The 6,493-nt window shown below is 51.9% G+C and overlaps 1 pseudogene; it reads left to right on the plus strand.

Moving 5' to 3' along the window:
• The first annotated feature begins 5,319 nt into the window (after window positions 1–5,319).
• Window positions 5,320–6,292, plus strand: LOC140389050 (nucleosome assembly protein 1-like 1; annotated as a pseudogene).
• Window positions 6,293–6,493: the final 201 nt, after the last annotated feature.

The following is a 6,493-nucleotide window of genomic DNA, read 5'->3' on the forward strand; positions in this document are numbered from 1 at the left end:
CTCTCCACCTACACGTACGATATTACATATAGTCCGGGGAAGCTCAATGAGTCCCCAGATGCCCTGTCCCGCGGCACGTGCGCCAACGCGCAGAAAGACTGTCTGCGGGCCATCCACGATGATCTCTGCCACCCGGGGGTCACCCGGCTTGCCCATTTCATCAAGTCCCGCAACCTACCTTACTCCACCGAGGAGGTCAAGGCCATGACCAAGGTTTGCCAGATCTGTGCGGAGTGCAAACCGCACTTCTATCGATCAGACAAGGCTCGCCTGGTAAAGGCCTCTGGACCCTTTGAGCGACTAAGCGTGGACTTCAAAGGGCCCCTCCCGTCCACCAACTGCAACAGTTATTTCCTCACTGTCTTCGATGAATTCTCCCACTTCACCTTTGCAGTCCCTTGCCCCGATATGACCTCGGCCTCCGTAATCAAGGCACTGCACAGCATCTACACGCTGTTTGGTTTCCCAGCTTATATCCACAGCGACCGGGGTACATCGTTCATGAGCGATGAGCTGCGTCGATATCTGCTCAACAAGGGCATCGCCTCGAGCAGAACGACCAGCTATAACCCGCGGGGAAACAGGCATGTGGAGAGGGAGAACGCAACAGTTTGGAAGGCTGTTCTTCTAGCCCTACGGTCAAGAAGTCTCCCAATCGCCCGCTGGCAGGAGGTCCTACCCGATGCCCTACACTCCATTTGGACGCTCCTCTGTACGGCTATGAACGAGACCCGTCACAACCATTTGTTTGTCTTCCCCAGGAAGTCCACCTCTGGGGTCTCGCTTCCATGTTGGCTGACGACTCCGGGACCAGTTCTACTCCGGAGGCACGTGAGGAGCCATAAGACAGATCCACTGATCGAGAGGGTCCAACTACACGCAAACCCTCAATACGTCTACGTCGAGCACCCCGACGGCAGGCAGGACACCGTTTCCCTGAGAGACCTGGCACCCACTGGCTCGCCCACCGACGCCCCCCCTTCCACCGACACTCCCCTCCCCGCACCAGCTGTCGACTCCAACAGCGCCCTCCCTATAGTGCAAGGAAGCCTAAGGCAAATGACCCGCCGGTTGCTCGCCTTTTCCCCATATTCGTAGACTGCCCCCCTTGCTCTCCTCAACTGCTCCACCGCCCTCCCCATGGTCAACAACTCAAACTCTGCGTGTAGTTTCCGACGCTCCCTCAAGAGCCCTGCGTCCGGGGCCTCCGCATATCTCCTATCCACTCGAAGTATCTCCTCCACTAATCTCTCCCATTCTGCTCGTTCCACCTTTTCTCTGTGGGACCAAATCAAAATTAGTTCCCCTCTTACAACTGCTTTCAGAGCGTCCCAAACCACCGCTGCTGATACCTCACCCGTATCGTTTGCATCTAGGTAATTCTGAACGGACTTATTCACCCGCCCGCAGACCGCTTTGTCCGCTAACAACCCCACATCCAGCCTCCACAGCGGGCGCTGCCCACTCTCCTCACTCAACCGCAAATCCACCCAATGCGGGGCATGATCAGAGACTGCAATCGCCGAATAATCCATCCCCGCCACCTTCGGAATTAGCGCCCTGCTTAGAACAAAAAAATCAATGCGGGAGTAAACTTTATGGACCTGAGAAAAAAATGAAAACTCCTTCGCCCTCGGCTGTTCGAATCTCCACGAGTCTACACCCCAAATCTGCTCCACAAAACCCTTCAACTCCTTCGCCACGGCAGGCCTCCTTCCAGTCCTGGATTTTGACCGGTCCAGATCGGGATCCATGACAGTGTTAAAGTCCCCCCGCATGATCAAGCCATGAGACTCTAGGTCCGGGATCTTACCAAACACCCGTCTCATAAATCCCACATCGTCCCAGTTCGGAGCGTATACGTTTACAAGCACCACCCGTACACCCTCCAGCTTCCCACTCACCATAATATATCTACCCCCCTTATCTGCCACAATTCTTCCAGCCTCAAACGCCACCCGCTTGCTGATCAATATCGCTACCCCCCTGGTCTTTGAGTCCAGCCCAGAGTGGAACACCTGACCAACCCACCCCTTTCTCAATCTCGTCTGACCAAAAGTCTTTAGATGTGACTCCTGAAGCATTGCTACGTCTGCCTTCGGCCCCTTTAAATGCGCGAAAACGCGAGCCCTTTTGACCGGTCCATTCAAACCCCTCACATTCCACATAATCAGCCTGGACGGCGGGGCTCCCATCTGCTGCTCCGGTCCTTCTTGGCCCATCGCAAGACAAATTCTTTGTCCGAAAAACGGTGGAAACGCACCACCATGGCCCTCGGCGGGTCATTTGCCTTAGGCTTCCTTGCGAGGGCTCGATGCGCTCCGTCCACTTCCAGGGGCCGAGAAAAAGCCCCGGGCCCCATCAGCATCTCCAGCATGCTCGCCACATATGCTCCCGCATTCGACCCCTCAATTCCTTCAGGGAGGCCAACAGTCCTTAATTTCTGCCTCCTGGACCTGTTCTCCAGGTCCTCCAACTTCTCCTGCATTCTCTTGTGACGCTCATCCAACACCTCCACCTTATGCTCCAGCACGGTTAGATAGTCCTCCTGGCTGGACAACTTCAGCTCAATTACTTGTATCGCTTTCCCTTGGGCCGCCTGATTCAAAACCACTTGATCGATTGCAGCGTTTCCTTTTTCAGCTCAGCGAAACAGTCCTTAAAGAACTTCATCTGTTGCTCCTTAGACCACTGAGCCACCGCTCCCTGGTCCTGACCCTCCGCCATGCGGCGTCACGATACCACAATGCTACCGTGCTGCCTGTTAGGATGTTAGGAACGGTGAAGTGAAAATGTAGTGATTGTTCTGATGGAGGTCACTGATGGGGGGTGACTGATAGGGGTCTGATGGGGCTGGTGTGGGGGACACCCCTCTGTAGCCTGATAGCAGCAGAGGGGCATTTCATCATTGCCCTGACCCCTTTGACCCTCTCAGGCACCACTGCAGCAGGGCTGCACTTGGAAGAGTTCCTGATGAGAGGGTTGGAGCATCATGGTGTGGTGATATGCCTGTGCACAGTTTTGTATATAGGTGGCCATCAATGTATATAGTTATCGATACGACCTCCAACCAGCTGGTGACGGTAGAGATCTACCATGTGACTCGAGATATCCGGCAGTTGGCAGTAAGTTGTACAAGAGGATAGTCGCACTAGAGGTAGCTCCAAGAGAATTCACTGAATTCATTTATTCATTACTGTTTGTATCATAGTTCGTTAGTCAGCTTTCCACATGTTCGTCTTGTGAATAAATCATCTTACCAGTCAAAGAACGAGATGTTCTGTGTTGATCTTTACCAAGGCCGTAACACAGAACATGACATAGTACCAAGAGTGTCGAACAATTAAAGATAACAACTGAGAAGACGGAACGAAACAGGCTGAAGAAAGAAACAAGAAAATTCTTCCACCCACCTGGTAAACTACAGGCAACTGGAACTCAATGCTGAGAAAGACTATAAAGTTAGAGTTGGGAGGTATGAAGGAACCCTACCAGCTTCAAGTCACCATTAATGTAGATGAAAATTGGCCTGTTTTTAAGCAGCAATTCAGACTCTAGTTGCAGCTCTTGGCCTGCAGGCACAGCCTGACAAGAGATGTATTGTGTTGCTACTCACGGTAACAAGTCCGCAAGCCATTCAAAGTTACAGTGTCTTCAGATTCGACAGCGAAGAGGAAAGCAAGAACTTCAATGAAGTAATAAAGTGCTCTGATCAACATTTCTCTCCGAAGAAAAATGAAACATTTGAACGTTATATATTTCGTATGCGCACCCAAATATCAGGCGTATCTTTTGATAGTTTTTTAACCGACTTACGGTTGAAGGTGCAGTTGTGCAATTTTAGTACTTTAAAGTTGTCGATGATCCATGAGCAGATAGTGTTCGGGATATCAAATGACAAGTTACACGAAAGGCTGTTGAGGGAAGAAGACCTTCAATTAGTAAACGCTATCAAGGTTTGTCATGCAAGCGAGCTAGCTGCGCAGCAGATTAGTATGCTCAACCTAAAAGATTTTGGTGCCAATCTGGAAGAAGAGGCCAGCGGCATCAGCACTGTGACTCAGTTGAATAAGAAACGTGGTCTCCATGCGGGGGGCTATTTTAAGTGGCCGACTGGATCCGCAATTTTATGCCAGCAATGTGGCAATCAACATGGGCCACGGCAATGTCCAGCATTTGGGAAGGTGTGTTCCAAGTGTGGCCAAACAAATCATTTTGCGAAGCAATGTTTTCGCGTCCAGAAGTGGACCAAACAGGATCAGTCAACACGATTGATGAGATGTCCATTGAAGACCTGGGGCGTCATTCTCCGACCCCCCGCCGGGTCGGAGAATGGCCGTTGGCCGCCGTGAATCCCGCCCCCGCCCCCGCCGAAGTCTCCGCTCCCGGAGATTGGGCGGGGGCGGGAATCCAGCCGCGCCGGTTGGCGGGACCCCCCGCTGGATTCTCCGGCCCGGATGGGCCGAAGTCCCGCCCAGGAATTGCCTGTCCCGCCGACGTAAATCAAACCTGGTATTTACCAGCGGGACCAGGCGGCGTGGGCGGGCTCCGGGGTCCTGGGGGGGGTGCGGGGCAATCTGACCCCGGGGGGTGCCCCCACGGTGGCTTGGCCTGCGAACGGGGCCCACCGATCCGCGGGCGGGCCTGTGCCGTGGGGGCACTCTTTCCCTTCCGCCTCCGCCACGGTCTCCACCATGGCGGAGGCGGAATAGACTCTCCCCACTGCGCATGCGCGGGAAACTTTCAGCGGCCGCTGACGCTCCCGCGCATACGCGGGGAAACTGACAGCGGCCGCTGACGCTCCCGCGCATGCGCGGGGAAACTGACAGCGGCCGCTGAAGCTCCCGCGCATGCGCTGCATTTCCGCGCCAGCTGGCGGGGCAACAAACGCCATTTCCGCCAGCTGGCGGGGCGGAAATCCCTCCGGCGTCGGCCTAGCCCCTCAATGTTGGGGCTAGGCCGCCAAAGATGCGGAGACTTCCGCACCTTTTTGCCGGCGCGATGCCCGTCTGATTTGCGCCGGCTTTGGCGCCAGTCGGCGGGCATCCCGCCGTTGGGGGAGAATTTCGCCCCTGTTTTTTGTTGATCTGATTTCGACTAAGGACACGACGAGTCCGAATATGCAAAGTGAAGAAGTCTTACTGACCAGTTGCGGCAATAGTGATGGTGATGCTGATACCGTAGAAGACAGATGGACAATTCCAGTGATGACATGTTGATCAAAGCAAGCTCCACACGGGAGCGAGGGCCAACCTTCTCAGTTTGTCTGATTTGAACGGGCTGCGAATTAAACCGATAGTCGTCAATCAAACAAGTCTAATGACAGACTACATTACGACGTTCGGAGCATGTGAACTCGAAGCATGGGTACACAACAGATGTCACATCATACCATTTGCCATTGTAGACACGGAACGCGAGTCCATCACAAGAATAGACGCGTGTGAGGCTCTGAACCGAGTTGAGCGGCTGTACATTCCAGACAGCGCTGCAACAGAGGATCATTGCGACTGGCAACGAGATATAATGGTGTAGTTATCTGATGAGATATAAGCAAAAGTCAAAGTGGAGGGAGATAAACCAGATGAAAAGATGGAGGATCCAAAGGGAATTCCAGAATTCTTGTCAACAGTCTTCAAAAATGAGGATTCGCTCGGTGGCATGACACTGGAGCATGGCTGAGCTTATCGTAAAGCACCTATAAGATTTAAACCTAAAATGTTCAGAGCCTGGAGTTTAAGTTTAAACCAAATGAGTATTTCACAAATGAGGCACTCACAAAATCATACCAGTTGGAGTCGCAGCCTGATGAGTTAGACTTTATCTTCTTTGATGAACCAGAAATCACGGGATGCACAGGATGCCAGATCAACTGGAAGAAAGAAAAAAGCATTGCATTAAAAACCATTAAAATGAAGCATAAGCATAAGGGTCGGGGCACTGGTAGAACAGTTACGAAAACTGTACCAAATAACTCTTTCTTCAACTTCTTCAGTCCTCCTGAAGTTCCAGAGCATGGATATCTGGAAGAAAGTTTGCAGCAAGTCTCGCTGCTGACTTTGAAATTGGTCACTTCTTGCGTGAACACTTAATTCCACGTGCAATGTCATACTTTACAGTAGAAACTATTGCAGGCGAGGATGACTACGATGATTACGATGATGATAATTACGACGACCATGATTATGATGTGGAAAGTGAAAACTCAGATGATGAGCCAGAAGGGGACAACCATGAAATGCTATTCAGTTGGTTTGGTGGTAGTGACAAGTTGATCACAAGGGGTACCTAATCTGCGCAGGATAACGATAAGTGTGAAAGTTCTAAGATGGCGTGTGCAGAGGCTGAAAGTGAGATTTCAGTAGCAGATACATCAGTTGAGAGCAAATCAACTACGAACAGCCAACTGGTAACTGAAGACATAATCCCCATTTGGGAGAATTTGGCTCCAGAACAGTATGATGAATCATCTTATGGCCACGGAATGATTCCT

The sequence above is a fragment of the Scyliorhinus torazame genome, chromosome 14 (assembly GCF_047496885.1).
Source record: "Scyliorhinus torazame isolate Kashiwa2021f chromosome 14, sScyTor2.1, whole genome shotgun sequence".
Classification (NCBI taxonomy): Eukaryota; Metazoa; Chordata; class Chondrichthyes; order Carcharhiniformes; family Scyliorhinidae; genus Scyliorhinus; species Scyliorhinus torazame.